The 23,406-nt window shown below is 36.8% G+C and overlaps 1 protein-coding gene across 1 annotated transcript in view; it reads left to right on the top strand.

Moving 5' to 3' along the window:
- Positions 1-19,356: 19,356 nt before the first annotated feature.
- LOC126095603 (uncharacterized) overlaps positions 19,357-23,406 on the top strand; it is a 167,277-nt gene continuing 163,227 nt past the window's right edge. The window contains exon 1 of the mRNA XM_049910373.1: positions 19,357-19,448. The gene's annotated coding sequence lies outside the window, so the exon portion shown is untranslated. The remainder of the gene's footprint in view (positions 19,449-23,406) is intronic.

The following is a 23,406-nucleotide window of genomic DNA, read 5'->3' as shown; positions in this document are numbered from 1 at the left end:
ACTCTGAGATAAAGAAGTTTGCACAGAAGAGGAATATGTGGCAAGCAACAACAACACAGAACTCAATAAAAGAAGAAAATAGAATACAGCCTAAAGTTAGAATCCAATTTAAAAAGAAAAACTTTTACACAATATCTTTTTCATGATATATATATATGGTTATAATAGAAGGAAACATTCCACGTAGGAAAAATATACCTAAAAACTAAGATGATGTGACTTACCAAATGAAAGTGCTGGCAGGTCGACAGACACACAAACGAACACAAACACACACACAAAATTCAAGCTTTCGCAACAAACTGTTGCCTCATCAGGAAAGAGGGAAGGAGAGGGAAAGACGAAAGGATGTGGGTTTTAAGGGAGAGGGTAAGGAGTCATTCCAGTCCCGGGAGCGGAAAGACTTACCTTAGGGGGAAAAAAGGACAGGTATACACTCGCACACACACACATATCCATCCACGCATATACAGACACAAGCAGACATTATATATATATATATATAATGATCATAACTGTTTTAAATTTCTCTTTCACAAATAAACAATAAAAGTTCTCTATACTTTCTTACAAACATTCACTTGGCTTGACCAACACATCTAGAATCCTATCTCTTGGTTTTGTCATGTTCTTCAACAGAATTCACCTTTCTTAGTTATTTACAGGAGACTTTACATATTGACGTGTACTTCTCTTGTTGCCTCATGAGGTATCAGTCATAGTTCACAGTTAGGAGATATCTGGAGTAATCTACAGGTATTTGCCACCAAAAGAAACAGTTGTAGCACAGACAGTGAAAGGAAGGGTATTTGGCAACTGACGCTCAAATGTTGACAAGGCTGTAATTGTGAGACTGATTACAGAAACTAATCTAATTGCTTAACACTAAAACATATTTGTTTTAACATTGTAGATTGTTGTATGACATTCATAGGCTTCATATGTTTTGAATTTTTTTGTGTATTTATTATACACAATACCTGCATAGAGATATACACAATGCAAGGTTTGGTTTGCAACCACAGGGCTGAGTTCGCAGATACAGGTATCAAAAAGGGCATTGCACCACTGGACTTCTTATGGGAAGTCGGTGAAACAGGTTGGAATCGAGTGCCGAAGTGGCCGAGACCAACTAGAATGTTCCTACTGGAATGTTGCAGAATATACCAAAACATTATAGAATCTTCCTGGAGATATGAGCATGTTCTAGGTCCCTGAAGTAATTCGGAATTAGTGGGTGATGCATTACTTACACATTCCGACATTTCTGGCACACACTTCCAGTTATTCCAAAATCAACTCCAGAAGATTGAAGTCAATGCCTGTTTGAAGAAACCATTCTTTGGTGTCGAGTGAGGAAAGTACAGTTAAGAACAAATATAAGCATTCCACTGTCCAACACTGGTGAAGCAAAACAATTTCTCAAAAACTCTTACAAATTAGTGAAGGCACCCCCAATTCATTGTGTAACTGGCCAAATTGAACCTACAGGTAATTTATGTAACATTCTCAACACCCTAAATTAATTAATAAGGCATTTTTTCCAAACATTCTTCAAAATTAGTCAAATTGATTATTTGAAAGAACCATTTTAGCAGTAAGAAATGAAGTAGTTGACAATGTCAATCTAAAAATTCAAAACAAGAAATGGTCATGAACAGTTATCAGCAATATATTTGAAGCAAAAACAATATCAAGAAATGATAAAGAAAAAATAACACTTATTCCAAGAGTTCCACTCATATTGTGATGGAATAAGTTAATTAAGCTTTGGAAAATCCAGGATGGAATGTAACAATATAATGAAAAGGATGGTTGCTACTCACCATATAGTGAAGGTGCTGAATCACAGAAAGGCACAACAAAACAAATATGTGTTGACAGTCTTTTTGTTGTGCCTTTTTGTGACTCAGCATCTCAATTAAGGTTTATAATTTCTGTATTTACTGAGAATATGATGATTTAGTATAGCTTTATAATATCTGTATTTAAAGGCTGATTCTTTTAGGATATACATCTAACCACCTACCACCACTCACTGGTTTCTGTGTCAGGTGCTTACCCATGATTCCCTTGTTTTGTACTATAGTGCTTGTGCAACGGTAGCTGTTGTGTTTCTGGAGATATGAGAGTTTGAAGTGGTCCGTGTCCCATTGTGGTGGTCACCAGGACGTCCACTATCACTTTATGGTGGTCAGCAGCACGTCTCCCGAATCTTTCACATCAATGTATATTTTAAGCAAAAAAGTTCAAGATTTGTCTATGTTCTCGAGCTTTTGTGAATATTTTTGAATGTTCTAGATTTTAGGATACTTTAGACAGTTCCTGATTATTATTATTATTATTATTATTATTTTTAACATTCTGAAAAGTCTTGCAATGTTTTTGGTGTTCTATAAAGAACTTATTGGCAGAGTACTTTATTTCAAATTAGGGTATTTTTGAATACTTAAATTGAGAGTACTAGAGAGTATTTTTGAGCATCCAGTAGCATTTTTTAGCATGGCGTGCTAACATTTTTACAATTTTTTGAATGTTCATTTTTATTATGTTCTCGAGTGATCTGGAGCGTTCACAGAAACAAATGAAAGTAAAAGCCATGTGAAGTGGGTCTTTTTTAGCTAGTGTACTAATATAATGAAGCAGAAAAATTCCAATGTGGTAACACAACAATTTAAACAGTTCTGTGCCCTTGGCAGAATTTGCAAATCTGTGCTCCTCCCCCTTCCTGCTGTTGTAATACTACATTCCTGCATTTTTCTACAATAGTTTAGCTATTTTTATAACTGAGAAATATTATTTAGTTTAACTTTATTTGTATAAATACTGCTCACAACAAATTAAATGTATAATTGTAGTTCGTAACTCACAAGTAGTAAAAACTTCCAAAAAATACTAAAGTAAAATTGTACTCTACTGTTTATGGAGCTACTGTACACTACATTGTTTTTAATATGATGTATGGTAAAGAATCAATATAAGAATTCTGCTAAATGTTTTCCTCACATAACCTGAAAGAGAGAAAATATACTACAAAACTGGTTTCAGCCTTCAAAGGCCACCTTCAGATGCTACGGGTGCTTCAGATGTTATGGGCAGTGAACAAGTGTTCTTATGTTGTCCATGTTGACAAAGACAAGATGATTTTGCAACACAACTTCGCAGAAAAAAAGTATTTCACAAAACCGGTTTCGGACTTTAAAAATCATCATCAGATGCTACAGGCGGCATTTGTTCATCAAATGCCAGCCGTAACACCTGAAGATGGCTTTTCAAGGCCAAAACCGTTTATGACTGTGTCATAAAAAAGTGTCGAAAATAAAAAAAGGTAATGCCTTAGAATAAGTCAGTCACAGTCTCCAAAAACTGAATGTAGTTTTTCTGAATTACCACAAAACTGTTAGCAATTTCCCAGCACATAGATTCACCAACAGTAATGGGGCTAGATTCATTGCATTGTGTCAACAAAAGAATTTGAAAATAATGCTGACATCCCTGAGAAGATAGTTTTGAAAGCAAAAGACCTGGAGGTAACCCACACAATTGCCTGATAAGGATCAAATCCATCATGTTGCTTCACATACCATTCACACAAAGAAATTCATGATGTACAAATCTGCCAAGGTGCAAACGTCAACTCAGATCATATGTTGTGCACATGAAATTTAAATTTACCTCAAAAGAGTACACTGTGGGAGTACACACCTTCACAAAATTGACATAGAGAAGATCTTAGAAACTAGAGGAGAAGATGTAAAAATGGTAATAGGTGTAAATATGGGAACCCTCCCCTAGAAGGTATGAAATATGGTGAAATTACTGTAAATGGTGCTTGTTGACAGAAGATAGCAGTGGGCAGCTGGACCCTTTCTTTCAAGTAGTGTGGACGCAATGTTAGTTACTGTGCAACTTGGTGTTGTTCTGGACTGCAAGCCTTTGGCAGGCATGTGAAATCATTTTAGTTTCATGTCCTTTTGGTTACTTCATAGATATTTTGCATTGATATCTGTAAAAAAGAAACATAATCTAGTTTTAGAAACACATCTTTAGGCATCCATGTCTTCCAGTTACATGTCATAGTGGCCATTTTACTTAGGTGGTGCTGATGTAAATACGGAACACCCACCTAAACACTGCATTATTCCATGAAAACTTCAAATGCAGTTCCTCCGTTTGACACATCTGCGGTCCCCCAACATTAATAAGAGGACCACCAATTGGGGATGCAAAGCAGCAAGTGCCACCCTCGTTCCTAGAAACATCATATAACAATCAGCTGACAAAGTTGCTTGAATAGAAATGCTGTCGAGAAGAGGACATTGAGTTTTTCCCACCTTGAATGCCATCTTGGAAGCTGGGTTGGAAAGACCAAAGGCTTTCAGAAAAGAAAATTCAGCCCATGAAATGATCTGACTTATAATTAATCAAATGTGACCCTCTCCTTGTGGACAACAGTAATGACCTGGATATCAACAATAGGACTACAGCAGACTTGAACGATATAAGTTGCATCTTTCATGGTGAAAAGTATGGGATAAATGTGTTATGTGCAAATGTGAACACACTTAGATAATACTGGGATTGAACGGATCACTTACATTAATTGCAATTTATGTACATAATTTTTTTTCTGGTGCTTATTTAAAATACTTAATTACATAAGTTATTATTTGTGGACTAGTCTACCATTTTGTATCATTTTATCCAGTTTAATTAAAATTTTTCTGTGATTCTTTTGGGGAGGGCCCCTATTTGCTAGCCATTTTTTTTAGTACTGCTCTCTTTACGAGCTTCTTGTGAATCTTCTTTTCTGAATAGAAATCACTGATATTTATTATCATTTTGCCTCCTATCATGGAGGCTGTTTGTTAAGGTCAAAAATCAGAAATTTTTCCCAAAGGAACTACTCTAACATTTTGACGACTTAAGGAGTGAGTATGGGTCTGGGTTATACTGATTTATTTCCCCAAACCACGTTCCACTTCTTTACGAGATGACTTGCTTGGGGTTTGCAGCCACTCTTCTTTACTGGATATCTGGCTGCTGGAAACTCTCTTGACTTCTTCCCCGTTGAATAATGCTAGGTACAGTAACTTTCAAGCCTCTTTCTACTAGTGAAATAAGTAGCCATACAAACTTTACATTTCGTCATCAATGATGTATTTGACTTTCAAGTACAATAAAAATTCTCACTTTGAGCATAATATGTAACTTCAGTAAGTCTCTCGTACAGTCATGTGTTATATGTTAGGAACAAATTGAATTACGTTCGAAAGAAAGTCTGCTTAGACACCATGAGTTTCAGAAAAGGAGATTGAGAGAATGTCTTGCCTCTAACAAGGCCAAGTCAAGAGTCTATTTGAGCACTTTTTCAACTGTTCTTGTTTCATATAACAATAGTCAGTGACACAGTAAGCACAAAACTGCATATAGATTCCATGGTTCCTCCATACACAGTCACTAACACATCTATGGATTGCTCGACAGGTACTTGTCGGTGCCGTTTGACCGCCGCATCTACTTTCTTCCCACGATTGATTTTAAACCTGCACACACAAACATGTGACGTGCAGTAGGTAGGATTTTACCATCCCACACTCGTATCTAGAATATCGTGTGTTCAAAAACTGTAGAAGGCTGAGTGGCTCTAGAATTTACACAGAAATTCTCGAATCACTACAGTACCTTTAAGCCAAAAACAAAAGAGGATACTCATATTTACACCTTCTCCTCTAATATAAAAGGGATATCCAGATAGTAAAATGACATTTTGAAATAAAAAAATTAACAGTATGTAAAAACTAAATTTTATTTTATACATTTTAAAGGTACACTCTTAAGGTATTTTTCTAGATAATCGCCATTCAAATTGAGGCACTTATCATACGGTAGTACAAGTTTTTCAGTATTGTCTCTCTAGAAATATGGCACCTGCAATTGTGCTGTGGCCAACTCAACATCATTAAATAGACCACATAAGATGGATATTAGAGAACCGGCATGCTGAGACACCAGTGGTTACCAAGTAAAACCCTAAAGGCCACTGACAACGATACACATCAAAGATAAAATGTTTACTGGCTAAAGAATATATTCTTTTTCTTTCATCAACTTAATATTGACTTAAAAACCCTACAATGTGAAGAATTCTTTTTTAAGATTATTCATTGTTCTTCAGTGGGTCAAATTACACCAAAGTGCTATAGTTACGTCATGACATGTCAATTACAGAAAACACTACAGTTATATGAGTTACGCTCAGTAGTTACAGTGTTAGCATTACAAACACTTTATATGAAGTCCCTGAAAAGTTACTATAACCCAAAACGAAAAAGTGTGGCAGCACCCACTCCAAAAATAAATTAACCTGCCAATTTACAAGACTGCACCCTAAGCAGATCATCTCTACAGCAATACATTAGTTTATATTCAGTCCTCTTACAGAGAAGAGATGTGTCTTACTTTCATATAAAACATAGTAAAATAGTTTTACATACAGTAACAAAAAATTACGATTGATTATAATAACCTAAAGCTACAATTGGCTTCATGCAATTCGAGAACAACTGCTGTCATGTAGTGAAAATCAGCTGTGGCAAAAGGCAATTTATCCTCAGATATATACCCAATAGACACCACAGGGATTTTTAAAACCAAAAAGAGTCTCCAAGGGCAATTTCTTATCAGAAATAAAACACAGCTATTAGTTCAAGGATCCACACAAACAAAGAATTTAAACTATGAAGAGATATGTGCCCCAGTGATCTGCTATAATTTGTTGAGGTATGGTTTAAATACTAAATATGGCCTAGACACAGATCACTTCATCATCTACAAGTACATCTACATCTATACTCGGCAAACTACTGTGTGGTGCATGGCAGAAGGTATGTTCCACTGGACCAGTTATAAGGGTTGCTACCCATTCCATTCATATATTCCTAGAGTCATCATTGGAAGCTAGTTCTTTCTTCAAGAGTCTGCTGGTTCAGTTTCTTCAGCATCACAGTAACACTCCCCCAAGAGTCAAAAAGCCAGCAACCATGTGTGCGGCTCTCCTCTATATTCATTCATATCCCATATTAGTTCTCTTTGGTATGGGCCCCACATACTTGAGTAATATTTGAAACAGACAAGTGATTTATAAGAAATCTCCTTTATGAACTTCCCCAGTACCCTGCCAATAAACTAAAGTGTACCACATGCTTTACCCACGACAGAACCTATGTGATAATTCCATTTCGTACATCTAGAAAGTATTACACCCAGGTATTTGTATGAGTTGGCCAGTTCTGTATGAGTTGGCCAGTTCCAACAGTGACTCACTGATATTATAGTCGTAAGATACCACTTTTTTCCATTTTATGAACTGCACCATTTTACATTTCTGAACATTTAAAGCAAGTTGCCAATCTTAGAATCACCTTGAAATCCTATTGAGATCCGACTGAATATTTATGCAGCTTCTTTCAGATAGTACTTCATTATAGACAACTGCATCATCTGCAAAACAGTCTGAGGTTTGCTATTAGTATTGTCTGCAAGGTAATCAATACAGAACATGAACAGCAAGGGTACCAACACATTTCCCTGGGGCACACCTGAAGTTACTTCTACATCGAACAATGACTCTACAGCTACGACAACATGCTGCATCCTCCCTATCAAAAGGTCCTCCATACAGTCACAAATTTCGCTTGATACGCCATATGACTGTGCTTTTGACAATAAGGGTAGGTGTGGTACTGAGTGAAATACTTTTCAGAAATCAAGAAATACTGCATTTACCTGACTGCATTGAGCTAAAGCTTTCAGTATGTCATGTGAGAGAAGTGCAAGTTGGGTTTCACATGATCAATGTTTTCAGAATGCATGCTGGCTGGCATGAAGGATGTCATTCTGTTCAAGATACCACATTGTGTTTGAGCTCAGAATATGTTCTAAGATTCTACAACAAATCAATGTCAAGGATATTGGATGGTAGTTTTGTGGATCACTTCTGCCTACCTATCTTGTAGATGGTTGTTTCCTATGTTTTTTTCCCAAGAATTGGGCATTGTTTTTTGTTCCAGGGAGCTATGACAATTATAGTTAGAAGAGGGGCTAATTCAGGTGCAAACAGGGAAAACTAGATGTAACACATTTTGTAGGTAGAATATCTGTTACAGTAACTAAATCACAAATGCCAATTTACTACAAATTGGTTGTCGATTATGCAAAGACAATGGTAGCTTCTGGAAATTCTCAAAAACACATGTTTATTTGTGTTGATATACAATGAAATTCTGGGGTGGTGATGTCTTTTGTGTATCCAGAACGCTTAGATGTTGTCAAGAACGCATCGACGCTACGTGAGCATTCCTACAGGGTGATCTGAAAGAGAAGATTTGTGTCAAAATGCCAGGGTAATATGGGGGCTGTCAAAATACTGGGTTTCATGATTAATAGCAAATTATCAATGAATGAGCACACAGTGTGTGTGTGCTCAAACCTGTCTCATGTAATATACCCTCTGAGGAGACTGAAGGATGTATAAACTGACCAATATCTTATAACAGACATTATGTACTGTTTCATAGCCAAATTAAGTATGGCCTGCTGTTATGGGGACAATCTTAATGTTTCAAGGATGTGTTAATGGTAATGGAAAAATCTGTCAGGATCATTACTTCAAGCAAAAGACTGGAGCACTGTGAGCCTATTTTCACCTGATTAGGAATAATGATTATTTTCAGCCAGTTTGTGTTTTTATGCCTGATCAGTGTAAAAGAAAATGGGGGCTTTCAACTCGAGAAGTGCAACATCTGCTACCAGGATTATTCAAAAGGAAAATTGCACAGTTTCTAAATCTTTACATGACAAGACTCGATGTGGAGCTGATTTGCCAACTTCACACTGTTCTCACATCAGTTGACTTACTTGGTACCCACAGACGATCTTCTTCTCTGGATAGTCAGCCACGTCGATCCCCAAAAACTTATTCTCTGAGGAATAAAGCTGGTTAAGGGAATTTACCCGTCTCTCTCTCTCTCTCTCTCTCTCTCTCTCTCTCTACTCTGAAATAAGTGGATACTCGCAGAATACTTTTAGTTTAGTCTTGGTATATTTCAGCTTCCACAAAGAACAATTTCTCATGGAAATATTCAAAAGTTTGCAAGTCAATCAATTTGTCTTGCATTAGACTCAATTAAATATGTATACAATAGTGTTGGTTTAACAACCACATAATTTATGAACATGTCTTGCTTCTAGCAAGTCCAACACATGAATTACTTGAAAGTCTAATCTCATCTTTTCATTTGTCCTTAACATCATCACAGTCACTACAAGCACATAATAATACACAAACACTCCTTGTTCTTCTCTACACATACACTGAAACTCTATGGATCGTACAGCAGGTACTTGTCGGCCACTGTTCGGCCGCCGCGTCCACATTTTGCTCGTGGCTGTTTTTAGACCTGCACACACAAACATGCAACGCACAGTAGGTCAGATTTGTCTCTCTCACACTTCTATTTAAAATATCGTGTGTGCGAGATGGAGGAAGGCCAAGTGGTTCTAGAATTTACATCAGTGCCTATACTTTACATGTGGGTTGACCCTATGAGTTCACTTCCTCCTTCTGTTCTGGTAGGTATGCCCCTTTATAAAACATCCCTATTCATCGGGCCACAGGCCGGCCGTCCTATCTCCATGTAGGTACACCTGCCCTATATCCTTAGCAAATTCCGGGTATGCCCCCCTTATCCTTTATGGATAGACCTCATGATTCATTGCCCTAGTATACATCTTTATGTATACTATAATTAAATATTTTCTCATAAAATAAAAATCTATTTTACACTTCACTCTCACTTCTTAGTACCTCATTTAATACCCTAGAGTCCTCTTCTACTTTTCAACTTCTATAATCTTAGTAGATACTATGTCTACACATATTATTCAACTCATGGTAGATACTGTGTCTACGTGTTTTCTTCACGCCCCACTATCCTACTATTCATCAATTTATCCGAGTATTCGCTACACTGACATTTCTTAAATAAGCATCACAATTTACTCCAATCTGGCTTTCATTCTCCTTCATTACTCATGCTTCCTGCTTATGTATACTTGTTGTGAGATCATAATAGTTTTTCTATACTTGTGTACATATGCAATATGGAATCTTCATTGTTCTTATATATATATAAGATGGCTTTTCATGTAAATAGGCAATGTAGAACCATCATAATAAAAACAATGTGTTCATCTTTCTAGACGTACATATAGCTTCTCTCCTACAACTCTTGGTGGTTTTTACATCCTTCTAATCTGTGACTTCATTGTTTGTGTATACATATTTCTTTGTGTGTATGTGTAAGTGTGTTTGTGTGTTCTGATTTTCGGTCTTCTTATGTGAAAGTAAGTTGTAGGCTATTGGAAACCACGAAGACTAGGAAGGACTTCTGTAATAGAAGTATATGAATATGGAAAGAGAGAAAAAATAGTTAGGTCCTCAAAAGAGAAGTAAGAAAGGAAAAAATAGAACTGGTTGCTAAGATTGAAGAAGAGAAAGAAGATAGCCCCAAAGACAGGAAACCCTTCCCACCCCCCTTCCTACCTCTCCAGTACTTGAGTGAGAAGCTGGAGAAGGTATGGTATTATATCGTCTCACACAGAATGGACATTCCTATCTCCACCCTTGAGGTCCCCGAAGAAAATCTTAGCAACCCTATGGAAACGGCAAATGGTGAAGAACCAGTCACACTTGTTTGCGAGGGTTGTTTGAAAGGTGTGATGTTTGTTCTGTGTTAGCCATGATTTATCTGTTGATGTAAATCATGCTCTTATTTACACTACCCACCCCTTTCAAAATCAATACAAACCCTCCTGTCTACATCATATCTCGTAAAATGTATAAAATATTCTATACAAAATAGAAAATCCATACACTACAGTATGATGGTTGTTCAATTAGTTACATGATATTACCTTTTTACACAAATATAATATTCTATTCCGTTAATTTCGTTTAGAGATCACTGTTTATCCGTGATTCTCTTAAATCATTTATTTTGTTGTCATATCCAGTTTTCTCAGTACTAAAATTACGGGATAGTTTAAGAATTCCTGAATAGATTACAGAATAGTTTAATATTTGAAGGGAATTTGGTGCAGGAAACTATTTTTGGCAGAAACACCGAAAACAACTCGGGATCCAACAGTTGTCACTCCGCCCATTAACACACAATGTTAATGTCCCTGGGGGTAGATGACTCCACCAGGATCCCATGGATCTGATATTAACTTCACTTGAGCAACTGCAGACCAGTACTTCTCATTAAATTTTGTATGAAAGTCTCCCCACTGCAAAACAATCACCACTTCACTAGGTAACACAACATTAGGTGATGATACACTTTTTTCTACTTTGTTTTGGATAAGCTTGAATTCTTTCCACGTGTCATCTATAATCTTGCTAGTATCATTAAGTTTGTGCATGGCAGAGAGTACGTCCCACTGTACCAGTTATCTGGGTTTCTTCCTGTGCCATTCACATATGGAATGTGGGAAGAATGATTGTATGAATGTCTCTGTGTGTGCGGTAATTACTCTAATCTTATCCTCATGATCCCTATGTGACTGATACACAGGGGGCTATATTTATAGTCATCATTTAAAGCTGGTTCTTGAAACTTTGTTAATAGGCTTCCTGAGGATAGATTACGTCTGTCTTCAAGAGTCTGCCAGTTCAGTTCCTCTGTATCACTGTGATACTCTCCCACAGATTAAATAAATCTGTGACCATTCATCCTGTCCTTCTCTGTGTACATTCAGTTCCCCTGTTAGTTCTATTTGGTATGGGTCCCACATAATCCAGCAATATTCTAGAACCAGTCGCATGAGTGATTTGTAATCAATCTCCTTTGTAGACAGATTGCACTTCCTCAGTATTCTACCAATAAAGCGAAGTTCATCACCTCTATTATCCATGTCTGAGACAATGTGATCATTCCATTTCACATCCCTACAAAGTATTGCACCCAGATATTCATACACCCAGGTATTCATATGAATTGACCGATTCCAACAGTGACTCATTGATATCACAATCACAGGATAGTAATTTTTTTTTTTTCATTTTGTGAAGTGCACAATTTTACATTTCTGAACATTTAAAGCAAGTTGCCAATCTTTGCACCATGTTGAAATCTTATGAAGATCTGGCTGAATATTTATGCACTTTCTTCCAAACAGTACTTCATCACAGATAACTACATTACCTCCAAAAAGTGTTAGGTTACTATTAACATTGCCAGCAAGATTATTAACATACAACATGCACAGCAAGGGTCCCAACAGACTTTCCTGGGGCACACCTGAAGCTACTTCTACATCTGACGACTCTCCAGCTAAGGTACTGTGTCCTTCCCACCAAAAGATCCTCAATCCAGTCACTTTGGCAGTAAGTGTAGGTGTGGTACGGAGTCAAATGCTTTTTGGAAATCAAGAAATGCTGCATCTGCCTGATTGCCTTGATCGAAACCTTTCAGTACGTCATGTGAGAAAAGTGTGAGTTTCACATGATCGATGTTTTCAGAATGCATGCTGAGTGGCATTGAGGAGGCCATTCTGTTCAAGATACCGCTCAGAATACTTTCTAAGATTCTACAACAAATTGATGTCAAGGTTGTTGGACAATAGTTATGTGAATCACTTCTGCTACCTTTCTTGATAACGGGTGTGACCTGTGCTGTTTTCCAAGAACTGGACATGGTTTGTTCAAGGGATCTACAGTATATTATAGCTGAAAAGGGACTAACAACCACATATTCAGTACAGAATCTGACAGGGATTCTATCAGGCCCTGAAACTTTGTTCAGCTGTTTCTCAACAACACTAACGCTAATACTTATTTCATTCATCTTTACAGTGGTGTGAGGATTAAATTGGGGCAGTTCTCCTGGGTTTCCCTTTGTAAAGTAACATTTGAAAAGTGAGTTAAATGTTTCAGCTTCTGCTTTGCTACCCATAATTTCAGTTCCTGTCTCATTTGCTAGGGACTGAACACTATCTTTGGTGCCACTAATACTCTTTGCATACAACCAAGAGGCATCAATCTTCAAGCACCTGCCAGTTCAGTTCTTTCAGCTCATTTATGACACACTTACATGGGTTGAAAATGAACTTGTGACCACTTGTGCTGCCCTGCTTTTTATCTGTTCAGTATCTACTGTCAGTCTTGTTTGGTACAGGTCCTACACTCATGGGCAATACTCTAGAATGGTCAAACAAGTGTTTTATATGCAGTGTCCTTTGCAGACTGAGTGCATTTCTGTAGTATTCTCCAAATGAGCTGCAGTCTGTGACTGAGCCAATATTATCATTCCATTACATATCCCTACAAATTGGTATATTCAGATATTTGTATGATTTGACTGATTCCAACTGTGACTCATTGAAAATTGTCACAGAATACTATCTGTTTTCTTTTTTTTCCATTCTGTTTAGTGTATAGTTTTACATTTATGAACATTTAAAGCAAGTTGCCATTATTTGCACCACTCTGAAATCTTATCGATATCTGACTAAATATTTGTGCAGCTCCTTTCTGACAGTATTTTGTTACAGGAAAACTACATCATCTGCAAAACGTCTAAGGTCACTATTAGTATTGTCTGCAAGGTCATTAATATAGGAAGTATCAAATGTCCCAACACACTTCCCTGTGTCACACCCAATGTTACTTCTATATGTGTCGATGGTTCTTCATCCAAGATAACTTACTCCATCCTCCCTACCAAAAAAATCCTCAATCCAGGCACAAATTTCACTTGATACCCTATATGATCGTACTTTTGATAGTAAGTGTAGCTGTGGTATTGAGCTGAATGCTTTTTGGAAATCGAGGAATATTGCAACTATTTGTACCTGTCTAATTTATTTTATTTCATTTATTTATTTCAAATCCCATGAAACCATATAGTGATGACTCACAAGGATGTGGAATGAGTCAGGTTTACATCTTTATAGACATACAACAACCATTAGTACAAATGACAAGAATGTAGCTATCTAGTGATATAAGCTTAAAGGGTGAACTAAAATTAAATAAACGTGAAGTAAACAACTGAAAATAACTTTTAGTACAGAAACAAGAAAATTCATACACTGATCATCTCAGGCAGTGAAGCTGAATTACAGCTAACATAATATAAACAGAGACTAGAATATAAATAGGAAATACAATAACAGATTACAGCTCCAAGTCACAATATGGAAAGTTCGCACAATGGATGCTCTACCCCAGGTGGCATCTCTGATGAGGAATCCACCATTACATCATGTAATGCAATGGGACCTAGGATTCAGGGGAGTCCCAACATTTGCGATGAAGAAAAGATGAAATATATAGAAAAGCCTTCGAAGTTTCAGTTCAGGAAGAAGTACTACTTTGGACCTTAAATGTAAATTCTGTTCTGAAAACTGGGAAACAAACGGAATTAGAATTATTTCTGCAGAAGAACGATATACAGATTATAGCAGTTCAGGAAACACGATTCTTAGATGAGGATGTAGTTGATACACAACATTATAGAATTTATAACCAGCAGTGAGAATAACGGAAAACATACCGATGTTTGGAACAGCATTTTATGTAAACAAAAAAATCATAGAATGAAATTTTCACTCTACAGCGAAGTGTGCGCTGATAAGGAAACTTCCTGGCAGATTAAAACTGTGTGCCAGACCGAGACTCGAACTCAGGATCTTTGTGGCTGTGGCTAAGCCATGTCTCCGCAATATCCTTTCTTTCAGGAGTGCTAGTTCTGCCATGTTTGCAGGAGAGATTCTGTTACGTTTGGAAGGTAGGAGACGAGGTACCGGCAGAAGTAAAGCTGTGAGGACGAGGCGTGAGTCGTGCTCGGGTAGCTCAGTTGGTAGAGCACTTGCCTGCGAAAGGCAAAGGTCCCGAGTTCGAGTCTTGGTCCGGCACACAGTTTTAATCTGCCAGGAAGTTTAAAAAAAATCATAGATAGTGTAACAGAATTTAGATCGAATTCAGGAAGGATATCCATGTTAACAATGAAGTGCAAGAGTAAAAGTTACACCCTCATAAACTGTCACGTACCTATAAATTCTGACAATAGAAGAAACCTGGAGAAAGTAAATAAATTCAAATAAAATTTCTCCCAACTAAACCAAAAAAGGCAACCAAGAAAGTGATCAGACACAACACCACTACAGCTAATATTACAAAAGAAAATACAGAAAAATTTAGAGAAGAAACTGAGACAAGTAAAGAAGGTGATTGGCGTGAACTCCAGATGAAAATAACTCAAGCAGCAGAGAATACTTTAGGATTAGCCAAGAATAAAAAGGAGACATGGTGGAATGAGGAGTGTGAAGAAGCACTAATACAAAGAGCTAAAAAATGGAGATGTTCGAAAAAAGAGGAAGACCTTGAACAATTCAGACAACAAAGAAAAGAAACATCAAAAATAATCCGGAAAATCAAAAGGAACTTCAAAAATTGTCAGCTTATTGAAATAGAAAATTTCACCAAAAATAATGCTAGAAATTTTTACCAAAGCTTTAAACACATGCTTAAAGGATATCAGGCACCAAGTATTTGTTTCAAAGATGAAAATGGCAAAATAGGATGAAATAATACAGAAAAATGTGAAATTTTAGCAATTTTTTTTTTTTGAAAAGTTGTTAAGCTCTTCCGTTTCAACAGATAAATTAGAATTTCCAGTGACACCTCAAAATCTAGAGGAAGATTTCCCGCCAACATAGCTAGAAATTCATGAAACCATCAAAACACTCAAAAACAATAAAGCAAGTGGTGAAGACTCCATTACATCAGAATTATTGAAGTGGTCAGAACCAAAAATCATAAAGGATCTACAGCTGCTTTTTGAGAACATTTGGAAAACTGAAAAGATTCCAGTTGAATGGAAAACAGCATTAATCCACCCGCTACATAAAAAGGGAGACAAACAAAATGTCAGTAATTACAGAGGAGTGTCACTTCTGCCAGTGGCATACAAAATATTATCAAAAATTCTCCTCAACAGAGTGGTAGATACTTTAGACAAACAATTAGGAGAATATCAGGGTGGTTTTCAAAAGGGAAGATCCTGTGCAGAACAAATTTTTAACTTAAAGTCAATAATTCGCCATAGAATGTTAACCAGCAAACCAATATCAGTGTCATTTATAGATTTCAAGAAAGCATTTGACTGTATATACAGAAAAACGACAGATAAGGTCATTAAAGAATCTGGTGTTAAATTAAAACTAGCAAACATAATTCATGAAACACCGACAGGTACAGATCTAAAGTCAAATTTATGGGAGAAGTATCTCAGCCTTTTTAAATAAAAACTGGTGTTAGACAAGTTGACAGTTTATCACCTTTACTGTTTAACTGTGTTCTACAAAAAATTGTAAGGATCTGGAATTCGGAGCTAAAAAAATCACAAAATTGAACCAATAACTCTGGGAAGGAAAACAAATGGAATTAAGGTAAACTGCTTGGCTTTTGTGGATGATTTCGCAAAGCTAAAGATTGATTACCCCAAAAAATTATACCATATGACATGATGGAGTGAAAATAGCCAAAGCAAGCTGCTTTGATAGCACTCATATCACCAACAGGGGTAATTATACGCAGGACATAAGTTGCTACACTTGGTCTTTTATGAAGATCTAAAATATGCCCGGACCAGTTTAACATGTCATCAATTATAATTCCCAGAAACTTAAAGGTGGCACACTATAATATATTTTGACTCCCACAGTATAAGTTGATTGCTTCATTTTCTTGCAGTGATGCATGAAATTGAATATGTTTCGTGTTAATTCATTAGACTTAAACCAGTGTAGGACATCTAACTACAGCAATACATTTACCTGCTAGTTGACTTTCAAGCATAATAGTAGTGTCATCAGCAAAAAGAGTAAATTTGCTCTCAGTGTTTGTACAGAGTGGTAGATTATTGACAAAGATAAGAAACAGTAAAGGCCCCAAAATGGATCCTTGTGGCACTTTAATCTGCCCCAGTCTGTGAGACAGGACAGCCATCAAAACCATTTAGTATCACCTTCTACTTACTATTGTGTAGAAATGATCCAATCCATCTACCAGTACTACGATTCAGACCATAAAAATTGGTCTTCTTTAAGAAAATATTGTGGTCAACACAGTCAAAGGCCTTTTACAAGTCACAGAAAATCCCAATAGGTGACATTTTATTATTTAGTGACTCAATAATTTCATTTGTGAGAGAGAAAATAGCCTGCTCTGTTGATTTATTCATTTAGAAACAAAATTGATTTTTGTTGGGGAAGTTGTGTATGGTGAGGTGTTCTACAATTCTTTTGTACTCTGCTTTCTCTAATATTTTTTTGAAGCAATTTAACAGAGATATTCGATAGTAGTTGGTCAAATTAGTTTTTCACCCTTCTTAAAATGTGGTTTCACAATAACAGTCTTCAATCACTCTGGGACAGTACCTTGCTGTAAAGATTCATTAAAGATGTGGCACAGGCCTTGACATATATAATCACTACAGTGCTTTACAACTTTCGATGAAATGTTGTCAATACCTGTGGAGTTTTTGTTTTTTAAGGATTTGATTATATTTTTGACTGCACTAGTGGTGACTGGAGCTGTTCAAATTATGTCATATATGTGTGGTCAGCTCTTTGTAATAAATTAATGACCATATTTAATGAACCGTTACAACCAACATGATCTGCTGCAGCTAAGAAATGATTGTTAAATAAGTTAGAAATTGCTACAGGATTATGTATCACCTTGTCATTATGGCTTATCTCTATGGTGTTATCTTCCTTATTTTTTATGTCAGATTCTCTCTTTATGACATTCCAAATGGTTTTAATTTTGTTTGAGTTATCAATTTCAGATTTAATATTTAAGGTTTTTCGATTTGTTTATCACCACTTTTAAAACTTTATACTACAATTTATAATAAGATCTTTTAAAGGGACCATTTGACAGTATTGATGAGGCACGTAATTCCCTCTTAGTCCTGCAAGAAATTTTAATTTCTTACGTAATCCATGGTTTATCAGAAGAAGCCTCAGTGTTCTTTCCGACAGTTCTTTTTGGAAAAGATATTTCAAACAGGGAGATAAATTCATTTAACAAAATGTTAAATATATCAATGACATCACTTTTCCTATAAACTGGGTCTCAATCCATTTGTGATAGATGGTAATTAAAGTCAGAAAGAGTTTCGATGCTTATACATCTAAAGGATTGGTAGGTGTGGGAGATTTTGCTGTACAAACTGATTTTATTAACCCTAAGCAGTTGGCCATCATGATCAGAAAGGCCATTTATGACTTGCCTTATACTTGCATTGTTGATTCTGTTCTTGTCAATGAAAATATTGGCTATCAGACTTCTGCAATTTTCTGTGACTAGTGGGGAAGTTAGCCATAAGTTGTAAGAATTCATTAAATGTACCATGTCAGTCCTATTGTTACTACCAGGTAAGAAGTTGACATTTAAATCACCAGCAACTACTAAATTTCTGGATTTAGAAAAAAGTTTGCCCAAAAGTGTTTCCAACTTATTCAGAAAAATACAAAATTTCCCTGCTGGAGCTCTGTATTTTGTAAGCAATGTAACTGACAGGTTCTTTGCATTATTTCGATCCCACAGACTATGCTAACTTGATTCATGGCATTCAGTATGTCACGTGAGAAAAGTGCGTGCTGGCTTCTAGATGATCGATGTTTTCGGAACCATGCTGGAGGGCACTGTGCGAGTTACTTCATTAAAGTGAATTTTTTATTGCCTACATATCAGAACAGGTCGTCTGCGATATCTGTCTTCCATCAGACTCGTTTTATGCCCAAAGTCATTACTACATGGAATGCGAAATTTCTAACAACTATCCAGAATATAGTACAGTAAACTTACTACCGCGTCGTTCTCCAAAAGCGTCCTGGAAGCGAGGCCAACTCTTCAGCATATGGCGCGATAACAATTACGATACGCCTCTCTTGAAATGTACATAGTGTTAGCTGTATGTAGCTGTTTATACGTTTGTTTTCGGCCAAAGAGAAGGGTTGCAAGTGGTCAATACTGGGTTGGGTCTATGTAGTTGAAACTGATGTCTATCATCGAAAGTAAACGGAACGTCTCCGCCCTCCATTGTCTTCTTTCGTGGTATAAAAATATTTGACATTGCTAACTGCTGACCGCCTTCGTTTTGTCATTCGAAATCTTTAATAGCTTACTCCATGTTCACAAAACAGAAAATAAGGTGACGTGTGTACCAGCTGGCCGTGCCACGTCGACACTTTCACAGTCCGAGCACTGCAGTCGGTATATGCGTACAGCTGCGTATGCTTTTCGTCTAGAGATCGTCTCCTCGGCTGCAAAGTCAAATATTTTACGGCGCCAGTACTTCAGAGCAGCGGTGAGTTGTTGCGTAGATTAGTTTCATACCGTGTTATCCATAAGAGCTGATTTTATTGGCATTGCTCGTTCTACCGATTATTGCTATGAACTAGTTGGCCTTATTATCTGTCGATGGGCTTCTCAGTGGCATTTTATTGAACGATTGGTATCTTGAATCGAGCAAACGTAAGGAATGAAGGCAGTAATTTACTTTTGTCGCTACGATAATGTGGTTAAATCGTACTGTGAACACTTTACACATTTCCACGTATTATTGTTTTTAATAACTGCGACTAGATATTTGATTTATTATCAACTGGCTGCCTTGGCTGAGTATTTTTTGTTTTAGCTCCATTGCCAATTCACTGTGGATGCGCCTTTCCTGGATGACACACGAATATTAGCATAACCCCACATTGCCTAATGACTTCACTTAAATTTTTGGGGCTCAGAATTAGTTGAATATAAAAAGAAAATTTCGTTATCCATATTACACTTGTGAGCTTGAGGAAAATGGTTCTAATACTAGGACTTCTGGGTATGGTTATTATGCATCAACTAATTAAACAGAACCCTTAGAGGCAGAACCTTAGGTAAGTTTAGTTTACTGTAGTTTCATTATTTATATGTTCCATGGCTCATAACTGAGACCATTGCAATGATGAGTACGTGTAATTTTTCAATTATGTTACACTACCTTAGTGAAAAATGTGGCAATATGCTGAGCATGGAACATAACTGTCTACGTTAACTATGTATTATCTCCCTTTTTTAAAGACGCACAAAGTGCGAGAAATTGCCGTTTGCTTTCTTTGTGTCTTGAGTCTACATGGATGATCTCTTCTAGCATGCGAATGTAATACGCCACTACAAAGCAGTCTGTTTTCTATTGATAGTAGCTATTTGTTTCAAATACGACAATCGAAATACAATTGACCGGTGACAATGCTTTGATTCCCCACATTTTCTCATGTAACGCTGGTACGGTACCTGCTCGTAACTAAGCTCATCAAACACGAAATATAGACTACTAGTGTAAGTAAATCTGTATTCGATTTTATTCGTGCACATCACATGAAAATTTCGTATCTTTTTGAAAGCAGTACGGTAGTGCACAAAAAATGTACCTGCCATATTCGGCATTTTAGTTTTTAATGCTCATTTTTTATTGTACTTAACGCGAAGCTGTATTTGTTATCGTGTCACATTTTCACATACTAATTAAAGATAAAAATCATTAGACCGAGACCTATATAATAAAAACCTTTGTTACGAAAATGTTTCAGCAGCACCAAATACGGTAGCACTTCTCGGTTATTTGCTGCTCTTTTCCACCCCCGGACTCCCATATTGCTGATATCCATTATTACCTCATCGATCCATCTTCTTCTAGGTCTCCCTTTTCGCCTAACTGAATGGATCATACCTTTCATCATTTTCTTTGGAATTCTATCCTCTGCCATTCTCTCCAAGTGTCCCAGCCATCGTATTCGCTGTGATTTCACAAATTTTACTATGTCCCTGCCTTGTATTAACTCCTGTAATTCGGCATTGTAGCGCATTCTCCAGCCTTCTTCCTCCCTTATTGGCCCATAGATTTTGCGTAGTATTTTTCGCTCAATACTTCTTAGAGCATTTTTATCGTGTTCTGTCAACGTCCATACCTCTGAGCAGTATGTGATAACTGGGCGGACTAGGGAATTATATATTAGTAATTTAGTTTTTCTTGTAACAAGGCTACTTTTGAAAAGCTGTATATTTGCAAAGCAAGCTCTGTTTCCTGCTTGTATTCTTTCCCTTATAGCCTTTCCAGTACTGTTGTCATTATGTTTCCCGCCAAAAATTGCGGTATGAAGGGTGTAGGCGCATTGGTTTCTTTTTTCTTTTTTAAAAGATGCAATTATAGGTATTTCTGTATTAATTCTTGTTAATACAAACTGCCGCGTATTGTTAGTCTTGAGGTCAGGAGTAAGTAGAAAGTTAAGCGTTAAATTTCTAATTTTAGCAAGTAACGTTTAGAAAACGTGCAAATTACGTTTCATTGTCTTGTCGAAAAAGCACAAAAAGTGAGTACCTACTAAGATTCAAAGAAACATTATAAATTACCAATAACTCAAGTTTTCACTATATGGCACGTGGCTATAACAGGACGGCAGAAAACGAGAAAATCCCTAATAACTGTTACATTGGGGCGTACTCTCCGCCATACACGTCACAGTGGTTTGCAGAGTACAAATGTAGATGTAGATGTAGAACATCTATGATATACAGTAAAAAATAATTAAAATGTTATAAATCTGACAACACGAACATGTTCCGTTTCCCAGCGCGTAAAATTAAAAAGCAAGATGTGATTTCCAACTAGTGTGTTCAAATGAGTAACTTTAAATATGCAGTAAGAAATACGATAAGGGAGATGTTAAGTTATTAAGAAAAAATGAAATGTGCATATGTCATTTTTGGCCAGAAATTCAATCTGGGTTGCTCCGCTGCCTGGTGCATGTCTTATTTGATATAACGTTGGCGACTTGTGCCGATGATGATGAAGTGATGATAACAGCACACACACGCTCAGTCCCAAGCGGAGAAAATCACGATCCGGCCGGGAATAGAACCCGGAAGCCCATTGTAGAGAGGTAGCAAAGCTATCCAAAAAGCGACCACTATATTCAACAAAATACGAGGGTGCGCTGAAAAGTAATGCCTCAGAATTTTTTATGTAAAAGTCTTAAGGCTTTTTAGGTAAAGCAAACGATATCAACATTCTACGTCTTTATTCTTCATGTCTACATATTTCTCAACACAGTCACCCTGATGACGAACACATTTCTTCCAACAAGATAGCAATTTGTTGACACCGACATTGTAGAATGTTTGACGTTATTGACGGAGGCACAACCTCGCCTCTGTTTGCGCCACTTCATCACTATCAAGGCGTTCCTTAAGTTTTGGAAACATATGTAAATCGTATAGGGCCAAGTCGAGACTATATGGAGGATGATCGATGACAATGAACCCAAGGCGTCGGACTGTTGCAGATTGGTAGCGCTCGTAAGTGATTAGGCGTTGTCATACTGAAGGAGAAGGTGCGCCATGTGTGGACGGACTCTTCAAATTCTATTACAGCACACTGTTTCTCAGGAATTGACACATTAACGTGACACGCCGCAATGCTACACGCTACACTTATGAGCTCTCTGGCGGCAGAGAGCTGCAAAAATGTAAACAGACCGGTATTTAAAAAGCTTTAAGAGTTTTCACATAAAAAATTTGGAGACATCACTTTTCAGTGCACCCTCGTAGATAACACCTTATCGCAAGTTCTCGTAATGTTCTAATTATCATCTCAGTTTCGATTTAAAGGTGTTGGTGCCCTTCAATAACTTACATTAGGCAATAACAAACAAATAAAATCAGTAGTATAGAACGAGAGCAGTGCCGTTCACCTGTGACTTTAATGCTGGTAGCTCTTGTTTTGAGGGAAACCAACTTTGTGTGTGTGTGTCAGCATTTGGCATTATAAGCCCCAAATGAGAGAGCTTTAATACACAGTCACATTTCATATGGTACAATACTGTGGGGACATCAAAGCAAGGCAGCTAATGTCTTCAAACTGCAAAAGAAGGCAATAAGATTGATATGTAGCTTGGCACCCAGAGCTCACTGTAGACCAAGCTTTAAAAAATTACAGATTATGACCCTGCAGTCAATATTTATACTACAGTGTGTAATGCATATTAAGGAAAAATATCTGAGTTATCAACAGTATGACATGCGACATAATTATAACACAAGAAACAAGCAGGACCTAGTTTCTTTCCGAAGTAACTATAAAAAAACACAAAAGTGTTTCTTATACAAGTCCATAAAATTTTTTAATGCCATACCCCAACATATCAGGGTTCTTCCAAATCAACAATTCAAAAAAAAGTAAAAGAATTTCTCCTTGAGCTCAGCATTTATGAAACTGATGATGA

The sequence above is a fragment of the Schistocerca cancellata genome, chromosome 8, assembly GCF_023864275.1.
Source record: "Schistocerca cancellata isolate TAMUIC-IGC-003103 chromosome 8, iqSchCanc2.1, whole genome shotgun sequence".
In the NCBI taxonomy this organism is placed as follows: domain Eukaryota; kingdom Metazoa; phylum Arthropoda; class Insecta; order Orthoptera; family Acrididae; genus Schistocerca; species Schistocerca cancellata.
The sequence above is the reverse complement of the archived record's forward strand: the minus strand, read 5'-3'. Positions and strand labels throughout refer to the sequence as shown.